We start from the raw sequence: 24606 nt of genomic DNA on the forward strand, positions 1-24606 counted from the left end.
GCTGTATGGCACACTCATCTATGCACAGGCGCAGAGGAAACTAATTACTTATGTTATCATCACCATCATTATCATCAAGTTCACATGCGCTGTTTCCAAAAAGCAAATGTAGGGCAGTCAGCGAGCCTTATCGTTTGTGCAGGCACCGGCACCTTTCAAAACTTACAGGCATTAATTAAGAATCCATTATGTGCCTAAATCCATCAGAAACATGGACATTATGCAGAGTGGCATCACATTAGTCTAGCCTATGTTGTGTTTTGTATGCAAGTGTTGTAACAACTTCTTGTGGGTTTTTGTAAAAAGAGCAGCGAAGCCATCTGTTTCTTAGCGGTTCAGGATGCAGAGTGAATATTGATAAGGACACCAATGTTCTTGCTAATATGTCAGCTCACAGCTCTATCAGATAAACCAGAGCAGCGGGATAACATGTAACTTATGTCATAACTATCAATCTGACACAAACAGGAACAGCATTTGTATTTTCGCTGGTGCACCTGCAGATACCGACTTGACAAATCGAGCCAAATTACAGCCGATTTACCACAAAAAAATATTTTTTTTCAGAGGCTTTTGTTGCCTTTAAGCCCTGGAATTTCCATGTAAGGGTTTACAATGCAAAATTCACAAATGATATTGATTTTTCAATGCCTGGGTGAGCATACAGTTCATATTCTTGTCTCATTCTGGCAGTGAGATACGTATGTAAGTAAGTCAAAGTGTGAACCCAGGCCTCAGATATACATTTGGAGACCAATGAATCTTGTCCAGCTTTGACCTTTTATTGGAATGACATCCACTTTTTTTTTTAGGAAACTTTTTCATTTGAGCATTTAGACAATTTGTAATTTATTCAGGTTTTCATGATTCAAAGCTTTCCTTTCAAGCTGGACACACTAAAGGAAGCCACCAGGATAACGCCAAATAAAGGACCACCCAGACATGCTACAAGGCACCAGCGTCAGGCCTTGATAGAATTTTATTCCTCAAGGACAAGATAATTTGGAGTGATTACAGATACATCACCTTTTAATCTGAATATTTACAGCATCAGATTGAGTCATACATAAATCAGCCAAGAGGTCACATGAAAGGCGCGTGCCTCTGAGATAGTCCCAACACATTCTTTGAAGGTCGCACAGCTCTAATCGTTATCTTCAGCCCTCGTACTAAAATCAAAGAGGGAACAGAAAACGACAGAGAAACAAGATTCATCTTAAATCCCTGTAAGCCTTTATTGAATAAACGCTCACTCACAATGAACCCAGCATACTGGAACAAATGTAAACAAGGAACTGACACACATTCATGCACAAATACACACTCTCAAACCTGAGATACAAAGGAAAACAAAATGAAAGTCCATCCATCCATCCATCTTCATCCGCTTTATCCGGGGCCGGGTCGCGGGGGCAGCAGCCTAAGCAAAGAGGCCCACACCTCCCTCTCCCCAGCCACCTCCTCCAGCTTATCCAGGGGAACACCAAGGTGTTCCCAGGCCAGCCGAGAGATATAATCTCCTGGGTCTGCCCCAGGGCCTCCTCCCGGTGGGACATGCCTGGAACACCTCACCCAGGAGGCGCCCAGGGGGCATCCTTGTCAGATGCCCGAACCACCTCAACTGGCTCCTTTCGATGTGGAGCAGCAGCTGCTCTACTCTGAGCCCCTCCCGGATGGCCGAACTTCTCACCCTATCTCTAAGGGAGAGGCCAGCCACCCTTCGGAGGAAGCTCATTTCTGCCGCTTGTATCCGCGATCTCGTTCTTTCGGTCACTACCCACAGCTCGTGGCCATAGGTGAGGGTAGGGACGTAGATCGACCGGTAAATTGAGTAAAATGAAAGTAAAAAAGAAAACACTACTGTAGCCGGCCAGAGCTACATAGACTATTGCAGTTCACTAGTTCTGGATAACACTGAAGTTTTGCTTGTACACTTCTGATGGGCAAGCAATTTGTGTTTGTGTTTCCAGGATTTTTAAATTCAGTGACACCTAGGAGGACCAGAAATGAGCCAGCAAGGGTTCATGGGAAAAAAATCCCCATATTTTGTTTGAAATAAATTCTGTTGCAAACCACATGAAAATGGACTGACTTGTAATAGATAATATTATGATATAAGACCTCCTGCCTTAACAATACAAAAGCTGTAATAAAGAAAACGATTGAACCATGGTGGTAATGAAGATAACAAAAGTCTGGTTGCAGCCACATGAAGGCTATTTGAGTACTAGTGTTCATTGTCATATTTAGGAAACCAGTTTGAGATGGTCTGAGCTTTGTGATATGATGCTCTACCCTGCAGGAAGCAGACATAAGAAGATGTGTACACTGGTCATAAAAGGATGGACACAGTCAGCAACAAGATGCCACATAGGCCGTGGCGTTTAAATGATGCTCAGTTGGTACAAAGGGGCTCAAAGTACATCAAGAAAATATCCCTGACATCATTACACCACCACTAGCCTGAACCTTTGATAGCAGGCAGAATGGATCCTGGCTTTTATAAGTGTTGTTTATACTGTTGTTTCTACCATTGAAATGGCACAACAGAAATTGAGACTCTTTTGAACAGGCAAAACATTTTCCAATCCTTAGAATTGAATAGAATTGTAGGCCCAGTTTCCTGTTAATTGTTGACAGTAGTTGCACTTGGCATGGTCAACCTCTGTAGACCATTTGCTTCAAGGTTTATGTTGTAAGTTCAGAGATGCTCTTCTGCATACCTTGGTTGCAATGAGTGGTTATTCTGTTATTATTGCCTTTCTATAAACTCAAAGCAGTCTAGCTATTCTCTGTCATCAGCAAGGCTTTTTTGCCGCTCACTGGATATGTTCTCTTTTTTTTGTCATTCTCTGTAAACGCTGTGGGAAGTAAATTATCAGTTTCTGAAATATTCAGAACAATCCGTCTGGTACCAAAAACCATAACATGTCCAAAGTCACTGAAATTACCTTCTTCCCCATATTGATGCACAGTTTTAACTACAACAAGTCATCTTCACCATATCTACAGTAGATGCCTAAATGAGTTGCAAGTGTTCAGTGAGTGCAATTAATTAAAATGATGAATTAGAGAGGAAACACTCCTTTTTTCTCAGACCCCCCCTCTGTATTTTTTATATGACACCTCTGTCTGAGAATAGGTGATATTGCCAACGCTATGATCTGCCATTCTTTTCAGCTACACCCCAGGCTTATTCACAGCACTCTAGTAAGTAACATCCAATTTTTTCAATGCATGTGTTCACGGTGGGTAGGATTACCTCAGTCTGCTGCCACAGCTCACAAAGACCACCCTACTTCAATCCTCTTCACCAAATGCAACCTTAGAACCATTTACATTACTTCAAAGCAGTTCTTCTGTTTGTAGCTACAAGTCCTATATGATAGTCAGCTTTTGAAGCTTGACCTGTACTAGTGATTAAAAGTTTAAAAATTAATCCCTATCGTCAGACAAGGACATGAATATTGAATAGGGTATTATGTCCAGTTCTTACTACAGCATATGTTTTATGTAAGTACTTTGTAGTTATGATAAGGTAGGGTCAGACAACTGAAGCAAAGGGTATGCTGGCAAAAGAGTAATTACAGGTCAAAGACTCCACGTCAAGTAAAGCCAAACAACAGCATCAGCATGCTTTACCATCCTATTCACAAGACAGAAAACCTCTATTTCAATAATTTGCAAAATTTTTTAATCATACCTCAACTTTATGTGGTCCTATTTTAGTAACTAAAAAGATATTCGTTTAGTTTTCAAATCAGTTTTGTCTTTCAGTTGTCTCTAAACTGGTATTTGAAATGATTTTAAAGTCAAATGAATGTTAGCAAATAAAGCCTCTGTGGACACTTTGATCGGATGAAACAAGCTTGGTGACAAGTCTACAGGGAGTGCAGAATTATTAGGCACAAGTTGTATTTTTGAGGAATAATTTTATTATTGAACAACAACCATGTTCTCAATGAACCCAAAAAACTCATTAATATCAAAGCTGAATGTTTTGGAAGTAGTTTTTAGTTTGTTTTTAGTTTTAGCTATTTTAGGGGGATATCTGTGTGTGCAGGTGACTATTACTGTGCATAATTATTAGGCAACTTAACAAAAAACAAATATATACCCATTTCAATTATTTATTTTTACCAGTGAAACCAATATAACATCTCCACATTCACAAATATACATTTCTGACATTCAAAAACAAAACAAAAACAAATCAGCGACCAATATAGCCACCTTTCTTTGCAAGGACACTCAAAAGCCTGCCATCCATGGATTCTGTCAGTGTTTTGATCTGTTCACCATCAACATTGCATGCAGCAGCAACCACAGCCTCCCACACACTGTTCAGAGAGGTGTACTGTTTTCCCTCCTTGTAAATCTCACATTTGATGATGGACCACAGGTTCTCAATGGGGTTCAGATCAGGTGAACAAGGAGGCCATGTCATTAGTTTTTCTTCTTTTATACCCTTTCTTGCCAGCCACGCTGTGGAGTACTTGGACGCGTGTGATGGAGCATTGTCCTGCATGAAAATCATGTTTTTCTTGAAGGATGCAGACTTCTTCCTGTACCACTGCTTGAAGAAGGTGTCTTCCAGAAACTGGCAGTAGGACTGGGAGTTGAGCTTGACTCCATCCTCAACCCGAAAAGGCCCCACAAGCTCATCTTTGATGATACCAGCCCAAACCAGTACTCCACCTCCACCTTGCTGGCGTCTGAGTCGGACTGGAGCTCTCTGCCCTTTACCAATCCAGCCACGGGCCCATCCATCTGGCCCATCAAGACTCACTCTCATTTCATCAGTCCATAAAACCAGGGGCGGAGCGTGGGGGTGGCTTACGGGGCTTAAGCCCGGGTTGTTTTGTCAGAAGCCCGGGGTCTTTTGGAGTGTAATTTTTTCATAGTTAGATGTCTGGCTGACAACTGTATAAAACAAAAAGTACACACAATATTCGAAGCACATAGTGCACACTGTGGGAATTTACGACTGTGCGTGAATCCCCCCCTGATATTGGTATGATCCGAGCTCAGGCACTAAGCGACTGAGCGAGGGGGCGGGGCAGCTGCTGCCCGTGAGTGCGCTGTTGGAGAAACAGAGCCAGCCATACTAAGGAGAGCTTAAGTTTGACCAGTTACCAAAGCAAATCATTCGTACCGTACAAATAATGTAAATATGACGGTGCATCACGAAAGATTGATATGAAACTGATCACTTGACCAATATTATTTTACTTGCTCTTCAAGTGAATCAACAAATGGCAAAATGAAAAGCCGAACAAATGCTATTTTTTTAGAGAGTCTTAGCTTACGTGTGTTTATTTCATATTTTCAGTTCTTACCCTCCCCGACTAAATCGGTTTCAGTTATGTAATGAAACATAAGAATGGACATTAGAGGCTTCTTTCAAAGAAAAAACTCAGGTAAATGTTATTTTATATATTATGCTTTGTATGTTGTTCAGTATATTTCTATGCAAAACAAGAGGGATTTCAGTACACAGCAGGATATTCACATTTGTAACCAGATATTTACACTTTAGGGAGAAAACATAAAACATTTTTACTGTACAACATCAATTTAGAGTAAATTTTTGTTTTAGATAAATATTGAAATATATTTTGAATTAGTTAAATTTCAGAATAAAGAGAGACAGAGCTATTTTTATCACTTTCATCAAATGTAGGAGTACATGTACACTAAGTTTATTGTTAATTAATAAGAAAACTGCAGACGATTCCATTCTGAGCTGAAGAAGCTTCTGATAGGTTAGTAGAGTCCATGTGAGTAAATTGGTGGCACAGCTGTGGATGCATATAAGGCAAAACACAGAGCCTGTTTCTTTGACATGGGAAAATCAAGAGATATCAACCAAAACACCAGGAAAAGAACTGTAGAGCTCCATAAATGTGGCTCAAGTTTGAATACAATTTGGTGCCATTTGCAATTAAGAAACACAGATAGTTTCTCTCTTTACTCTTAAAGTTAACAAATATGTTTTTATATTTATCAATCTAAAAAAATAAACATTTAGTCTGATTTGATGTTACAATTAAAAAGTGTTTGTGTTTTGATCTGAAGAGTACATAAATATCTGGTTTCAACTGTATATTTGATGATTGTCAGCACAAAGAGGGAGAGAGAGGAACAGAGATGAACAAGAGCAGGTGAGACACACATGTTAGTCAAATGGTTGTTTACCAAAGTATCACCGTATCATAGGTACTCATGTGTCTCGTACCTAGTGTTTCTTTTTAGGTTTGTTATTTTTCAAATTCTGTATTTATTAAGTTATGCAGGCTTGTTTGCACAACAAGGCTAAATAATTATATAAACTTTTCTCAATCTAAATAGTGGACTTTGGTAGAATTAAAAAATAAATGTAGTGCAGGTCTATGATGATTTTTAGTGCTATCATCTAGTTCTGATTCTGGTTCTGTCTCGGTTAAGTCCTCAGTAGTCCTGATTTTGAACTGTTGTAGTCCTGTTTTAATTCTGGATCAGTTCTGGGTCTGGTTGAATTGGGGTTTAGTCCTCGTGTCTTGATACAGCCCTGACCTTGTTCTGCCTTGCTGCTTAATTAAAAAACTAGTTTAAGGTGTCCTGCACATGTGATATATATTTTTCCCTATATGAAGTCATTCTTTTTTGAACAGAGCCTATTAATCTTTCAGTCATTTCTACACCCCCCCCCCCAAAAAAAAAAAAAAAAAAAATCCCACATGCATACTACTCTTTGGGCTAAGCCCCGGGTGTTTCAAATGTCTGGCTCCGCCTCTGCATAAAACCTTAGAAAAATCAGTCTTGAGATATTTCTTGGCCCAGTCTTGACGTTTCAGCTTGTGTGTCTTGTTCAGTGGTGGTCGTCTTTCAGCCTTTCTTACCTTGGCCATGTCTCTGAGTATTGCACACCTTGTGCTTTTGGGCACTCCAGTGATGTTGCAGCTCTGAAATATGGCCAAACTGGTGGCAAGTGGCATCTTGGCAGCTGCACGCTTGACTTTTCTCAGTTCATGGGCAGTTATTTTGCGCCTTGGTTTTTCCACACGCTTCTTGCGACCCTGTTGACTATTTTGAATGAAACGCTTGATTGTTCGATGATCACGCTTCAGAAGCTTTGCAATTTTGAGACTGCTGCATCCCTCTGCAAGATATCTCACTATTTTTGACTTTTCTGAGCCTGTCAAGTCCTTCTTTTGACCCATTTTGCCAAAGGAAAGGACGTTGCCTAATAATTATGCACACCTGATATAGGGTGTTGATGTCATTAGACCACACCCCTTCTCATTACAGAGATGCACATCACCTAATATGCTTAATTGGTAGTAGGCTTTCGAGCCTATACAGCTTGGAGTAAGACAACATGCATGAAGACGATGATGTGGACAAAATACTCATTTTCCTAATAATTCTGCACTCCCTGTACATCTAATGTCAAGATGTCTGGAGAATTGTCATTACGATAGGAATTACTGACCCAGCCGAAGCCTGATTAAAGTTAATTGCTCCCCAGTGTGCTATGACCAAGCGTGACAGATTGCACGGCCATGTACGTCCACATTTACGCCCACACGACCGAGCTCGAATGAATACCTCTGTGGGTGCTGCCAAGTGGGACTGCAGTTGAGGGCTAATGTGAAAGCTATCCATCATGTTTTGATCACTATATTCTCGAAAGGTACTCAGATGGAACTGATGATAAACTGCTCAAAATACGCATAATAACTCATTGAGCCTGGAGGCATTCCAGTTCTCGTCTTTCTTAAGATGAGAAAAATTCTTTAAAGTTTAATTACTGACCCAAGAACATGGTACAGTAGAAGCTGGAGAAGGCATCTTTTAAGTCACACTCATCTCTCCAGCCCCTCCTGAGATGACGGAAAACATTCGCAGGTTTTGAAGAATGTCACACGCATTTCTCTTGCATAACATTTGTACATTATGCATAAACTGTGGGAATAAAAAAAAAAAACAAGTACAAATTTGACTATTTGATAAGAATGTGACAGTCGTTAAATATTCAAAAACTCTGCCCTCTGTTCTCAGCTCTGAATTCATGTGAATGTTCTCACTGCAGTAATATGTGTCTCATATCACTCTTAATTACCTCCCACGGTTCAAGATTGGAGCTGATGACCCATTTATTCATTTATTTTTCTTGAGACAATCTGTGCAATCTGTGATAACTGCTCCAGGGTTAATAGCAGAAAACAAAGTTTAAAAAAACAGGACAAAGACATTGTCAAAACATACAATTAAAATGTTTACAGAGAATTAGTCAAAAGACCAGAGTATGAAAGTGAGAGGATACACTGTAAGTTATTTTTTCATCCATTTATTGTGGTTGTTTTGTTTTGTTCTTGTTAATGCATACTGTTTTTTTCTCTTTAATTGTACAACTTTCTCTGACATAGCATTCATGCGCAACAAAAACAACACCTTCCTCAACTTGCAAACAATCAGGGTAAACGAAGAAATGCAGTTAGAGGTAAACAGTTTCTCAAGGGGAACAAAACCAGCTCCAGCGTGGCTTTGCTGGCTTAAAAAAGATAATGAAGAAGAATACCGCTAAAATGCTCATAAGCTACTCTGAGATTTATTTAATTGGTCTTTTCTTATACTTCATTGTCCTCCAATTTTATATCCAGGAAGTTGCTACTACGTTTTAGACAGGGTGTTGAAATGAATGGGATGAAGCACAGGCAGCTTAAGTTAATATGACTTTTAATTAAACCTTTCTGAAACACGTTATAGGCTGAACAATATCATATTGAGTCTTTTTTATGCACAGTCAGAGCTGACATTGTTGTACTGTCGTAACTGAACAAAGACAAATGTCTGCAATTAACAGTTATGAGGCTGCAACAGAAGTGTGTCATACCATAGTCCCATCTCTCCACTGCTGCTCTGACTTTTTCTTTCGTTCCTTGGCCTCCATCCCACGCTCAACATTTATTGTTTTGCTTTTCTGTTAAAACAAATCTCAAGTTCTAACAGCTTTCCCCCGATCCTCCTCATATGACAAGCAGCTCACCTTGTGCTTCATTCTGCAAGCCTTCCAATCCCATTCACCTGCCTACCTGTCTACTCCTCACTGGTAATTCCTCCCCTCATATGTGCTGCTTCACCAGCTCAAGACCTTCTCATCTGCCAACGTCATTCACACAGCCAAAGCTTTTTGACAATAAACCTTTTAAATAGACCCACATTGTGCATTTGTGTCTGCCAGCGTTTCTTACCTTTCTTGATACTCGTAGTATAGTAACACAATATAAAACTAGCTTTTAATCATGTGTTTCTTATGGCAAACTACATAGTAACACAGACCAAGGGCAGGAAAAAAAATTATATTTTCTGATGCAAGGACTAAATCTTCAGACAATGACAGGCTTCTCTTGCCTTTAACATCCCTCCAAGTCCCTTTCTTTGGATGAATCCTGACAGCTGACTTGGAACTCATGAATCATCAAGAGAGAATTAATAATTCCAGCATATAAACGTCGACTCTGTGTGGAACAGCTGTCTTGTCAGATGTGTAAAAGAAAACAGAACAGTATTTATAGTCAGATACATTTTATGAAGTTACTGTTGCAGTGTGTTAAGGTGCACATCAGACACAGTTTAGATGTGATGCTGCAGGTATTTATTAAATCAAAGAAATGACACTGCAGCGTGTTATATATTAGATCTGATACTAGAGACAAGTAAAGGAAGCAAAAAGAAAAGAAACCCAAAAAACATGGAAGCTTATTTGTGATCTTTTTGCTTTCTATCTATACTGCTTACTACAGACACAAGCTGAGGCATTTTTGGCTTTCATTATGCAGAAATGTGAAGAAAAACTGAAACACTAAAAGAACAACCACTTTCCTCTCTTAAAAGAACTTTCATGGCTTGCAAAACAACAATTGTCTTTAATATGTAATAAGATTGCGTGCAAAAAATCCTGTATCAACAATTCTTAATTAACTAGCTTGCCACTGTGGCCCCTTACTGAATCCCATTAGTAGTTTTTTTTTTTAATGTAACAAATAACTAAAACACACACAAAGGTTGCTGTGTTAGGAAACTGACAATAATAAAAAAGCAAGACATAGAATTTAAAGAGGAGTAGTTTTATATCTCTCGGCTGGCCTGGGAACGCCTTGGTGTTCCCCCGGATAAGCTGGAGGAGGTGGCTGGGGAGAGGGAGGTCTGGGCCTCTTTGCTTAGGCTGCTGCCCCCGCGACCCGGCCTCGGATAAAGCGGATGAGGATGGATGGATGGATGGATGGATAGTTTTAAGACATAAGAACATGCATAATGGTATCATGAGTTGAAAGTTGTTGTATTTTTTTTTTTCTTTTTGCCTGTCCCGTTTGGCTCTTTTGCCATCAGAATTGTTGTCTAAAGGCAAAGAAAGATGCCCAAATTGACCATCCCAGCCTTGCCATAATGGTCCATTTGATTCACCTTTTATTGTTTATTTTATTTTCACTTACTGAACATGGGACAGACTTGACTGGGGGAAAGAAGGGGAGAAAGAAAGAGGGAAAGAGAAACAGCTGAGAAGAGGGACGGGGGAGAAGGGCAAAAACCAATAACCAACAGAATGAGCAGAAAAAGAAAAAAAAAGAAGAAAAAAGAAAAAAAAATGCATATATCAATCACCTGGGTCACCTGCTGAGAAAGAAAAAAGAAAACAAGGAGAAGAGAACAAGAGTAATAGAATAAACAACATCACAATGATATATGGGAATATGACAGTAAATACTAAATATTAAACATTATTGTGCAGCACATAAGATCAACAGAACACAGTGTGCTTTGAGGTAGGAGCCAAAAAGGGTGTAGTTTGTGGGTGTGATCACCCGTGTGTACACCTGTGAGCATGGACGCGCTTGTTTTTTGTTTTTTAAAAGGTTCCTTCATGTAATGATCTGCTAGAGGGTGTGGGGGGGCCACAGCCCCATCCTCCAGGGCATGAAGCAGGTATGGAGGAGATCAAAACTCCAGACATCCAGAGGCCCCCAGAACACAAGAGACCAAGGAAGACCAACAGAGGGGCAGCCGCGCCACTGTCCCAGAAAGAGCTGAGGAGAGTCCCAGATGAGGGCTCACTCAGCAGCCGCGGAGCAGAAGCCAGGGGGAGTTGCAGTGACGCGCCCGTGAGCTCCGCCGGCAGCCAGCCGTGCCTGAGTGACCGAGCCCCAGGCCGAGAGGCCGGGAGCACCCCACCTCCGAAGTGGCCCGAGCGAGCCCCAGGCTCCAGGCTCCGATAAGCGGCCACCAAGGAGTGAGCCGGTGTGTACCTGGACGCCCATCCCCGGACACAAAGAACCACCAACGCACCGACGTCTGAGGGAGTCCGCCACTGGCAGGGGAAGTGGTGGTAGGGGGAGATAGGCCTCCATACCTTGGAGGGCCTAAGATGTCCCCAGAGAGGTGGCGCCTGACACCCAACCTGACATATAGACACAGAAATACAGGCACACACATATACAAACATCCATTCCCACCCTCATGCTCTCATATACACTTACTCCACACTCAACCAACGTGGAGACAGACATAAAGAGACGCTGTACACACGATCACACTCCCCAAGTGTACTCTAAGCCCCGGGTCTAGGTACCCTTGCCCCTGGAGGGGGGGGAACTGCACCCAGACCCAGGTGGTCTTACCCTTTTCCCTGCGGTGGGGGGAGGCAGACCGCCCCGACTCCGCAGCAGCAGGGAGGCCCCACACTCCAGACCGCAGTCGGACGGCCAACTCCTCCTCCTAGCCCCCCCGCTCCAGCAGGTCGCAGAGAATGGGGGTGAGAGAAGACTCCAAACCTCCCTCCACCCGCTCATTGTAGTGTTGATGCATGTGTGTTCTGAGGTGCATTTAAAACCCAGGAGGGCATGGAGCTACCTGCCAGAGAGCAGCAGGTAAGCGCATGGTCCCTCCTGCTGGCCCTCAATGTCTACGTGTATTTAACATTGAGAGGTGGGCAACGACGCCAGGGGTGGGGTGTACACCCTGATGGTACTTTGGATTCCGTGTATCGTGCCCACCCCCAAGATCCTATATGTATGTGTAATGAGAGTGTGAGTAATGTGAATGTCTAAGTTGTGGGATAAAATTGAGGCAGGGGCAGCCAGAAGGGGACGGGGGGGGGGGGGGGGGGGGCTCCTCTGCACCCTGGTGACATACCCCTACTCCAAGGTCCTGCATGTGTGGGTGGTTGTGATGGAGCGGGAAGAGGGAGGCAGCTGGAGATGGGGAGGGAAGGAAGGGAGGGGCAAGTGACCCCTCCCTGGGGCCAGCTCCCCCGCTGACCCCAGTAGGCACCCCCATACTCCGCGACCCACCAGGGAAAGGGGGCCCAGGCCCATCCAGACCGGGGCCCAGCGCAGAAGCGCCTCCCGGCCCCACAGAGCCAGGACAGTCCACCCAACCCTTCCACAGAGAAAACTGCACCCACCCAACCATCCACTCTTCTTCCAGACTACATAAGACAATAAACACCCAGGCTGAGATCTTCCTCCACCTCTCCTGTATCTCCCCCTCCTGTAGAGAGAGCCCCTGAGGAGAGGAAAGCTCCTGCAAGATGTGACAATCTTCCCCACCAGTTGAAGAGCCCCCCAGGTGGCTCGATGCACCGGCGGCACCATGCTCCAGGGCTGGGCCCCCATGCACCCACCCGCCCACAACCCCGGCAACACACCATCCAGGACCCAAGCCCCCGAGGCCCGGCCCGGGCCCCAGCCCAGAGACGGAGCGCCCCCAGAACCTCACGCCCATCCCGGACCCACCCAGGGGCAGCCAGGCTACCAGGTCAGTAACCCACGTCCGTCAGCACAGACCCTCCCCTAGTCCCGCTGCACGCAGCCGCGAGGAAACAGTCACCTGAGAGCCAACAGAGCCCCTAACCGGACATGACCGCTACCCCGGGTTGAGCCCCCCAAGGAAAATTCCTCCGGGGAACCCCCCGACGCCCTAAGCCTGTCCCTACCCCCACACCAATCACAACAGTGAAGGCGGGACCAAACTATGACCCCCCACCCCCACTAGGTGATGGAGCTGATCAAAGGAGCCCAGAGCAATTGATCTGATGTGGTGGCAGAGGCTGTATCAAGACTAATGTAATCTAATAGATAATTTCTATATTGGTTAGAATTAAGATTATTTTTATTTTTCCAGTTCATGAGGACTGTTTTCTTGGCTATGCATAGGGCAGTGAAAACCATATGGGCGATATTCTTTTCTGAAGTGACATTATCTAAGCTGCCCAACAAACACACTAAGGGGGAAGTTGGAATGTTACATTTCAGACACTTTGATAAGTCTTCACATATCTCGCGCCAAAACTTCTGAACTGGTGGACAGAACCAAAGAGCGTGGATATAATTGTCCGGTGAATTGGTTTGGCAGTGTGAGCAGTTGTTGGTAGACGTAAAGCCCATCTTGAACATCCGTTGACCTGTATAGTGCACTCTATGTAATATTTTGTATTGAATTAATTGAAGACTGGGATTTCTAATTAGATGAAAGGTTTTTAAGCAAATCTGAGACCAGAAGTTTAGGTCTAAGTTAACTGATAAATCCGCTTCCCATTTTGCAATAGGAAGTGATATTGATTCATCTGTTTTAGAAAGCATTCTGTATATTTTGGATAGTAATTTGGGGGTTTTAAGAGTAAGAAATTGAACCACACTTGGTGGTGTTTGTAGTTCAACTTGACCCGGTTTAAATTTCTTTTTTACTATGGATTTAATTTGTTGATATTCTAAAAATCTTTTCTTGTTGATCCCATATTGTGTAACTAGTCTGTCAAATGTAAATAAATTCTGTTCCTTCTAGTATATGTTCTAAATATTTGATTCCTTTACCACTCCAATCTGAAAAGTTAATCATATTATTGTTTTGTAATATGTCAGGGTTGTTCCAGATAGGTGTACATTTGCATGGGATTAATGAAGACGCTGTCAATTTTAGAAACTCCCACCATGCTGTCAGAGAAGCGCTGATGTTGATGCTTTTAAAGCATTCATGTCGTTGGATGTTTGAGCTGATCTCTAGATTATTGCAAAGTGCTTGTTCTACATCTAGCCAAGGTTCATCTAAGAGGGTATGTTTTAGCCATCCTGAGATAAACTGAAGCCTGTTGGCTAAGAAGTAGTGCTGAAAGTTAGGCAGTTCTAGTCCTCCTTTATCCTTGGTCTTTTGTAGTGTTTTTAAGCTTATACGTGGGGGTTTATTTTTCCAAAGGAATTTGGACATACATGAATCTAGAGATCTGAACCAATCTTGTGGCGGTTTAGTTGGGATCATTGAGAATAAATAATTTATTTTTGGTAAGACCATCATTTTTATAGCGGCAACCCTTCCCATGAGTGATATGGGTAGACATTTCCATCTAGCCAGATCATCTTCTACCTTCTTTAACCCTTTAGAGCCGATCGGAGCGGGAACGCTCTGTTATGCGTAACTATTTTTAAATCCCGGTAGCACTGCAACCACGTAAGCTAGCGCAAAAGTTTTTTTTGCATATGAAACCGGAGGAGTTGTACTTACATCTGATGCCATCAGCTTGTCCTAGGTCACGGTTTCCTTCCACATAAAGCTTTGCAAAAACTGCATAAAAAGCGCTTGCAGGAACAAAAACATAATATTCCAGAAACACGCTTTACCGATCTGATCAGCTGTTCAAAACACTTCCTACGTTGGAATAGACGTCAGCGCGAACTTTTGCATTTCCGCCATTACCTGCCCGAAACCGGAAGTGACGTCATTTTCGCGGAAATGTAGTCTTTTTTGCGATCAGGGCCTCAGGGCATATACTGCTCTTTTTAAAAGTTATCTTTGACTTTATGACTTTCTGTGTCGTTTCTGGGATGCTTAGGACTCATATTGCACTGCTGGAAATAGTTTATTTTGATGCATATGCTGCTTTTTTGCAAATTTGCAGTATAATATTTATTTTCATTTTTCCTGCAGTGTATAAAAATTGGTGTATTTCAAAAATAAAACTATGAAGACACTCAAAATAAATTTCCTGTGGTAGGAAACTATTTTGTGCAACTTTTTTGTATTTACAGTTTTGAGGGATAAGACTCTTAAATTTCTCTAACTACAAATATATGTTAAAAAATCAAAAACGATTTTCAATTTTTTTGTAGTTTATTGCACTTTTTTGCAATTTATGTAATTACTATGCACTTAATGAATACATATTATTAAAATCTGGGCTATAATGGTTGTATTGATGTATAGCAACTTGAAATGCTCCCAAAAATGGCTCCACAGCATGTAAAAATATAATATAAGCTCTGGCGGACTTGGTTCTATGGTAGGTCTTAAAGGGTTAAAAGTGGGATATGGTTTAATTTAGTTAGATCTGCAAGCTTGGGAGAAACATTAATACCTAAATATTTTATATTTCCCGATTGCAGTGGTGTAGAAGAGGAATTATGGAGGGAGCAATTAATCGGTAGAACTGTAGATTTTGACCAGTTAATTGAGTAATCTGATATTCTTGCAAAAGAGTTTATCAATTCAATCACCCAAGAGATATTGGTTTGTGAATTTTGGAGAAAGAGTAACACATCATCCGCATAAAGGCTGATTTTATGTTCCACGTTCTTGCATTTTATGCCCTTAATTACTGAATTCTGTCTAATTGCTGCTGCTAGTGGTTCAATAAAAATTGCAAACAGTGAAGGGGAGAGTGGGCATCCCTGCCTGGTGCCCCTCAAGAGACAGAAGCTGGAGGATGTCTGGTCATTTGTTCTAACACAAGCTGTTGGGGAATTATATAATATTTTTAACCAGTTTATGAAAGAGGATCCAAAACCAAATTTGTGTAAAGTTGCAAATAGAAATTTCCAGTTAACTCTGTCGAATGCTTTTTCTGCATCTAAAGAGAATATTGTAGTTTCTAGGTTTTTACTGTATGAGTAGTCTATCAAATTAAGTAATCTACGTGTATTTGTTGATGAGTGCCTATCTTTTATGAAACCAGTTTGGTCAGGATGAATTAAGAGGGGGGTTATTTTCTCCAGTCTCTTTGAGAGAGCTTTGCAGATTATTTTAAGGTCTACGTTTATAAGGGATATTGGACGATAGCTTGAGGGATATACATGGTCTTTGCCTGGTTTTAGCAGGAGATTAATGTTTGCAGAATTCATATTTGATGGAAGTCTGCCCTTTTCTTTAATTTCCAACAACGTTCTGTAGAAAACTGGTGCTAGAATCAACCAGAATTCTTTGTAGAATTCTGCAGGAAAGCCGTCTGGACCTGGAGCCTTATTATTGGGCATACTTATCAGGGCTTCCTGGAGTTCACCTGGTGTCAATGGTGAATCCAGTGCCATTGCTTGAGTGTCCAATAATTTTGGAAGAGTTATGTTGTCCAAAAACTGATCAATTTCTTTTTTAGATGGGTTTATTTGTGGTGAATACAACGTTTTATAGAAATCCCTGAAAATGTTGTTTATTTGTTTCGGGTCATATATTGTGTTCCCAGATGAATCTTGAACAGCACATATAGTTGTTTTTTCTTTATTTATTTTTAGCTGGTTTGCTAGAAATTGACCGGATTTATTACCATGTTCATAATTTTGTAGGCGTAGTCTTTGTACTAAGAATTTTGTTTTTTTATCAATTATCTCATTTAATTCTAGTTTTGTTTTGCGTATTTTGTTCAATGTTTCCTGATCTTGGTGGGACGCGTAGGCTTCTTCTAGTGAATTGATGTTTTTTTCTAATTCCTGAATATTTTTGTTTTCTTTTTTCTTTTTATGTGATGAGAAAGAAATTATTTTACCTCTCATCACAGCTTTCCCTGCTTCCCATAGAACAGAAGCTGATGTTTCGGGAGTGTCATTATAGTCCAAATATGAAGTCCACTCTTTTTTAAAATATTTAATAAAGTCTTCATCTTTAAGTAGTGATATATTAAATCTCCAGTTTTTTCTTGGCGTAGTATTATTCTTGTGCATTAGTGTTAAAGATACAGGAGCATGATCGCTGACAGCTATAGGATGAATCTCAGTGTCTGAAATGTCGTTCAGCAGTGAGCTGCTGACCAAAAAATAATCCAGACGAGAGTAGGAGTGATGGACATGTGAGAAAAAAGTATATTCCTTACTGGTGGGGTGAAGAGAGCGCCATGCATCGCAAAGACCAAAGTCGCTCATATACTGTTTGATTATATTTGTGGACTGCCAATTACGCTGAGTTCCCGCTGTATTGAGCCTATCCATGTCTTCATTTAGTCCAAGGTTGAGGTCGCCTCCAAGAACAAGTGTGCCATCTAAGTGTTCAGAGAGTGCACTGAAAAAACCTTGAAAGAATGAGGGATCATCAACATTTGGACCATATACACTTACAATACATAGTTGTTGTTGAAAGTTGTTGTAGAATATTTTGTAACCCAGTTTGTCCTCTCTTCAAAGTCAAAAGATTCTCCACACACTCAAACTTATCCAATTAATATTTTCTGTTCTGATTATTTTCTTGCAGACTGAACGATGGGTCTAACAAATGTAAATTGCATCAGTGCCCTCATTGTGAGTGACTGTCACAATGATTCCAGTGCACCTAGTCTCTCCTGAGTCTCAGTTGGAAGTGCTCCATTCTTTAATTAGACATGAGAAAGAGAAAAGGGCTGAATATATGTTGGCGATGGACTCTTCAGTAATTCAGTTTCACTAAACAATGCCACTGCACTTTGATTATTAATGACAAAGTCATTTCATTTTCCTCTCCCTAACCTTGTTAATGGTATTTGAGTCTTGTGGTGAGCAAGGATGCAGCGGAGTGTCCTCAGCAAAAGCACGAATGCCTATCCAGCTCAGGGATGTCTTTTTAATCATTGCTTTCATCTCATACAGCTTCTTTGTCCATTCAATTCAGTTCAGTTGTATTTATATAGTACCAGATCAGAACAACAGTTGCCTCATGGTGCTTGATATTGTAAGGTAAAGACCAATAGTAGAGAGAAATCCCCTGAGCCAGAGCTTGGTGACAGTGGGAAGGAAAAACTCCTTTTAACAGGAATAAAACTACAGCAGAACCAGGCTCAGGGAGGGGTGTCTATTGTATTATTGCAGGGTCTTTCTTTCAATAGAAAGTGGCTTAGGGCTGCTGTTGTTGTGATTTGGAGCTATATGAATAAAACTGAACTGAACTGAATCTGCCACAACTGGTACAACAAATTGGGGATATAAAGTGATATAAGGATATTACCTTCTCTCTACTTGAAATCAACAAGCTATAAAAATAGAAGTTATATATATGACTGAGTGAGAAAACTAGGTAATGCTAAAGGAGGGGAAAAAATACAAGTAAATCTATTTCTTTTTAGCCAGCAAAATGTCCCCCCTCCCCAAAAAAACCCCTCCCTTTTTTCTTCTTTTTTTTTAAGTAGACTGTGCAAAGCAAGAGCTTGCAAATGTTAACATTTTTGCTGTCTGTAGCTATTTATTATCTGGAGATCTAAAAATAAATAAATAAATAAAAGTAATAAGATGGTTCATGTTATGTGATATAGCAATAACAGCCCTATTAAAAGGTACTGCACAAGAATTAAGTTTCAGACCTCCAATACAGAAGCTCTAGCTCCATCAAATGAAAAGACGCCCTGAGGAAACACAACTCTAATGAAAGCCAAGATTAATTGATGCAAAGTATAAAATACAGATGCCACGGATGCTGAACACAAATTGGATGGTGAATTTTTCCTTTTTGTCCCCAGTAGTAATCTGTGCCAGCATCCTTAATCCAAAAGAGAATACCCTGAATTGCAAAAACCTTCTCACATTTGGCCAAGTAATTTGACTGTGGTAGAGGCATTCTGCGAGGGTTGTTATAAAGTATAACATCACTTGGATTTCTAACTAACATCATTCAGCATTTCAGGTCAGTGCAAATTTGGAAAATTCTGTAATTTCACTCTGGGTATTCAGTTTCCTCCCACTGTCTAACTGCACTGAAAAAAAGGGACTGGCCATCTCTTGGATTTATGTAAGCATCTTGCATGTATTTAACACAATTGCCTCATGTTTTAAAGATAAATGTAACTATATAGTGTAAAAACTACATGATATGCAGAAAGGGTGTATTAAATTGTTCATATCATGTTCAGGTGAAGTAAGTCAATAAGATAGCAACGTTAAATCTCGTGAAACCACGCGTGATTTCATCTCGCGGGCTTTGGATCGTGGTTTAAAAAATGCATCCATCTCAGTCAAGTCGAGCAGCCAACTCTACGTTTTTTGGTATGTCTTGATTTTTTGAATTAATGTTTATCATATTTCAGCCAAATGTAGTTAAACGTCTAGAGTGCCGCCATGTAACATGCTAAAAAAGAGCCGTTAGCTGATTTGCTGTTTTATCTGTTGTCAAAGAATTGGCGCTTTTTCATTTGAATTTGTCTTTGGCACAAGAGCCGTAATATCACATTAAACCTAATTACGAGGCACTCATAACATAATTTGGTTTTCTGTGTGAATAGATTTGTCAACTGACTCTTCAGTTACATTGTGTATTTATTGCACCGTGGTGTTAGTGAGATTTTGGACATTGAACAGCTTAAGCTAATATCATCAGTGGCATTATGCTAGCTTACATCCCTACCCCTCCTGCCCTCACCTGCTGTCCGTTTGTTTTTGTTTTTTTTTTGCTGCACATTGAGAGATGACCTCTATTCTGCATTTCACCAGGAGTCAGCTGATGGATTGTGGGTTCAAGGTGTTATGGTAAGAAAGTATATTCTATTTTCGCTTAAGGTTTCTGTAACCTAATTATAATAGATTTTTTATAGTTATTAGGTGCATGCATACTCAAATAGACCACCCTATTAATACAACTGAGAAATCCAAAATCTGCCATAGGTTTAACCTGTATGTATTGTCAGAAAGGTGATTACTGGACTCACATTAATGCACACTTGAACTAAAATGAGGTTGTAACTTGTGGGTTCTTGGGTTGCAAATCAGAAACAAACATCTTTGGATTTTTTTAATCCCATAAGATCTGGAAACACAGTTTTTATTCAACAAAACATTGCTGATTAACCAAGCACAGTGCCTGCTGTTATTTCAAAATAATTTTATGTCATTTTAGATGAAATGCAGCATTCCAGTGCATCCCAACCATGCCTTTACAGTCAAGGTTTCTGACGGAGCTGAGTTTCTCTCTGACAGTCTGCTGAAAGTGTTTGCAAAGTGATCGGGGGAACAGGGCACAAAGCTAAAGGATGTAGCTGCCATGATGACAGTACGAACTTTAAAATTCTTTAACTACAAAGTGTATATGTATTGCATTAGGTCAGTAAAAGATTTTTATGCTGCATCCATTGAAACAGTCAACTATTACCCGTGAGTACTGATTCCACCGAAAGGATGCCATAATTTTCGTTATGCATTTACTGGCCCACTGAGAAAAATTTATCTTTTTAAAAAAAAAAAAATGTTCTGGAAACTATATATCCATAAAGTTGATGTCAAACAGGAACTTTTGATATTGCTTTGTAGATGCTGGTGTTGCATGTTGACTGGTTTAAGTTTTTGTCTGGGATCATTTTCTTCTGTGCTACTGAAAAGTTCACAAATCTCTGTTTTCTTTGTTATAATACTTTAGGATGACATTAATGCTCGAAGGGAGTCTCATCAAAGTGCTCCGCATCTGTGTGAAAGACAATTGCAACATCTTGGTGCAGGAGTTCATGGTGAGTGTTTTATGAGTAGATTGTGGCTTTGCAACTTTTAAAAATGCATTTAGTTATCCACTTGATCCTCATTGGACTGGTTAGGACCAGTAGTCCTCTTTAATAATTTGAAGTTCACATGAGGCCTGGTAGTGAACTCGGCCGCCCCCCCTTGAGGCCCCACCCCCCTATATTAGGGGTCACATCAGTGTGAAAAAACTTTAAATTTGTCATTCTAGTGAACAAAGGAAAATCCCCCCAATATTTAGCTTTTGTTTGAAAAAAAAAAAAAAGACCAACAGCTAACCAAATTGTGGGGCTGAAAGTCTAAATTCTAACATCTTCTGAGTGACATAACCTGGATTTCTGATGGGCCGGTGTCTTTCTAACAAAAACTAATGTAAAGCATTTGAAATTATTATGTTTTTCACTCTGTCTTAGAAACTCTGTTAGACCATGAATGGCAGCATGGCAGGCAACTCTTTGGCTATAGCTATTTACTATGTTGCTTGCATTGGTTTAAATTACTCTAACATTAGAACTGGTAGATTCAAAAGAGATGAGTTTAAAAAGGAATCTTAAAGAAATGTTTTGTGTTTAACCAGGACTTGACTGAGGCCACTGCACAGATTGAGAAAACCACAATGAACATCTGTCTCCAGAGGATGCACCAGGCAATGACTTTTCTGATGTTGGCATCATCATCGAGGGTATAGTAGTTCTTCAAGATCTGGATAACGTGACCTTTGCAGTAGCCATGCTGTTTGGACCTTTTTTATTCCTTCAATATGAGTTACCCATCACAACTCTGCTACACTTTTGAGGTAATTCAAAGGGTGGTAATGGAGTTGGATGCAACTCAGCTCTCAAGAAAAACTCACAACTAAGACAAAACTGCTCCTGCAACGAAGCTCACTGTTATGCATGCAAGGTGATCAGCTCTAGGTGAGAGGACATTTAAATCTCACACTTGTTCTGCTGCATTTTTGAAGCTCAATTCCAGGAACAGATCGCAGGGTTCATTTTTATATACTCTGCAACTGCCATGAGGACGAGCCGTTTTTGTTGTTGTTGTTTGTTTTTCCTTTTGCTCTGTACAGCATTTTGGCAGCATTTTTAAATTTCTCTTTGTATTTTTTCTTTCTTTTACTAGTGAAGAGATGTAGCATGAACAGTTATGCAGTCTAAATATCCCATATGGGTCGTGTGAAATGGTATTTTCAGTTTCATTCAGTTGAAGTAAAGAACGTTGAATATTTCTAAGTGTGCTGTTTTGAACCAAGATGTCACAGTATGATCAGTGCTGTAATTTTTGACAGTCACTGTATCAATGTTATTTTTGCATCTCTTGAATAAAGGTTTTGACCTGCAAGTGCTAATTTCTTTAGTTATTGGGGTAAAATGGGTAATGTTAATAGGAAGGTGTTTGCCAATTCAGTAACCTAATTTAATGTTAATGGAAACTAACATTACCTCAAATTGTTTAGTTATAATTGTTGTTTAACTGAATCTTGACGTCAGAGGCCTTAAATAGAATGTTTTGATTTGTTCTTTCCCAACATTTTTCAAAAGAAACAGTCTAATTTCTTTGCTGTGATTGATTCCAGAGAACACGGAAGAACTGACATTATTTAACTGTTGATTTATGTAGATTCAGTGGAGGAGTAATGTCAGTTTAATTCTTTACCTACTGTCAATGCAGTGAAATTAGACATTTTGTTTTGAAAGGTTACTGGTGGATGCCAGCAACCATCTTGGAAGAGAACAATATAATCTGTTATAAGGCCTCCATTTGAAAATTGTATATTTGATGCTAGAATATAATAGCAAAATGTAATTTGAAGATAACATGTAGCATTTAAGTGACCAAGTAGTATTGGGTAAAAGTTATTGAATCGTGTTGGGATAAAGTGAGAAAATTGTGAAGGATTAAAATATTTCAAGAGCTCAAATTACTTCATCAAAACATGTTTAAGTCACATTTTATCAACACAAATTGCACAGGTTTATTGAACATGAATAAATTGTGTTAATTTAACTCAATTGTTTAAGTTGCTGCCAAAGCAAAACATCTGTGTGCAACAAATGTCCACCATTGAATTAAGTAAATCCAACAACATATTTTTTTCAGTGTGACACTGGGCGTGAATGTAAGCATAAATGGTTGTCGATCTTTGTTTGTTAGACTTGCCATAGACTGGCGAACTGCCCAGGATGTACCCCCCGATGTCCCATGATAGCTGGGATATCCAGTTCAAGGTTGTCCGTATGTAACCTCGAACTGGTTATGCTGGGACAGATCTAAAATGAATGAGAAAACCATATAGCAACCCTAAAGGGCTAAAGATAATCATGTAGAAAAACAATATTTCAGTCGGATTTAGTCTCTTTAGTCAGCTCTCCTCTTCAAAAAAAACTGTTCAATAGGTGTTTTTTTTTAATAACTCATCCTGAAAATTGAAGTTGGACACTTGGTAGCTGTGATAATGTGTGGTCAGAATAATCTCTGCTAACAGGACTGAATCACTAAATTAGATCTCTCTGCAGCTGCTGGTGCCCTTTGGAGATTTCTAACAGAATTACCAGTGTTAGTCTCTTACCTTGCACTAATTAAAGGATATTCGCTGTATGTGTCACATACAGCTTCCTAATCAAACCTATACTAGTGTTAACCGACAACTAACACCACCCTTTCTCCCACATATGTAACTTTATCCCAAGAAATGAACACGGCAGCAGCCCGAACTCAAACACTGACACTTAAAAACAGAGTCCAAAATCAGTGAAGGGCAACACCTTTTACAGTCTTTGGTCCACCTTGAAGAAACCACAAACCAAATGTTAATCAGGTAAGGTTTGTGGTTTTTTATGGTTAACGATTTTAACTAGTAATATTGTCATACCACAAAATAATTATATAATAATCATAATAATTAACTATTTGCTTGTTAAATTGTTTTCAAGCGTGAGACAGATTCATGGAGAGCAAATGACAACCTGAGAAGATGAACCTTGCCGCAATTTTTATTTTAGCTGCAGTCGATGTGAAATCAATTTCAAGTAGCTGCCATAGCTGTAGAGAGATACTCTAGTATAGGCCAAATAAGGCCACTCTACAGTATGTCTCACTATTCCATTTATTTATTTTTTATTGATATGACTGATAGCTGAACAACAAGGAAGATCAAATTTGAAAATGAGGAAAATGATATGATATAATGGTTCATAGATTTAAAAAAGTGGCCAAAAAAAGAAACGAGTGAAAGCAATGGAAATGGTGCCACCTATTATCCCTCCTTGTGTACTTTTTCCTTTTTTGTTTTGTGGAAAAACTTATTATTACTGCTCATAAAAGCAGCATGACCACCATTAATCGCAGTGAGTTGTCTACTGGTGATATCTGTGGGAGTGTTATCAACTGATAAGGGTTATCCATTGGGGTGATTCATTAAAACTGATGTTTTTGTTTTGTTTATACTATATTTGAAAGTGTGCACTTTACAAATTTTGGGGGGTTTCTTTGATCTCTCTTTCTCTCACGTACTCATGGTCCTGTTACACATGCTACCAAAAACATTAATTCGACCATTTGTTCTTCATATTCTCAAGGTAAATCCAGGTGTAAAGTTGTTAATTCAAACAAATCCTTCTTGGGTAGGTATGTTCTTGGACTCTCAGAGATCAGTCAGTTGTGTACTTATGACATAGTCGTGTCTGTTTATTTAAATTGCTTTAGTCACAGTCAGCTTTAGACCCCCCAAAATCAAATGTGCAAACAATTGTAATCATAGGTATTAATGGATTGCTCTTTTACTTAACACACAGCAGGGGTTTGTGTCCTATCTCTGGAGCCTGACATTTAAGCATGGCCATTGTTTTGTTATTTTTTAACATTAGTACTGTTTTGTCTGTCAAACATTTTTTTCGTACAG

At 40.0% G+C, this 24606-nt stretch overlaps 1 long non-coding RNA gene across 1 annotated transcript; it reads left to right on the forward strand.

Moving 5' to 3' along the window:
- The first annotated feature begins 18960 nt into the window (after positions 1 to 18960).
- On the forward strand, positions 18961 to 22046 carry LOC146555123 (uncharacterized). Its single transcript, XR_014889316.1, has 5 exons — positions 18961 to 19244; positions 19689 to 19724; positions 20092 to 20244; positions 20608 to 20695; positions 21280 to 22046. It is a non-coding gene; the product is annotated as an uncharacterized LOC146555123 (long non-coding RNA).
- The last annotated feature ends 2560 nt before the right edge of the window (positions 22047 to 24606 follow it).

Source organism: Mchenga conophoros, linkage group LG17 (assembly GCF_057382185.1).
Source record: "Mchenga conophoros isolate Kocher_MC1m ecotype Shallow Benthic linkage group LG17, M_conophoros_male_GT1.1, whole genome shotgun sequence".
In the NCBI taxonomy this organism is placed as follows: Eukaryota; Metazoa; Chordata; class Actinopteri; order Cichliformes; family Cichlidae; genus Mchenga; species Mchenga conophoros.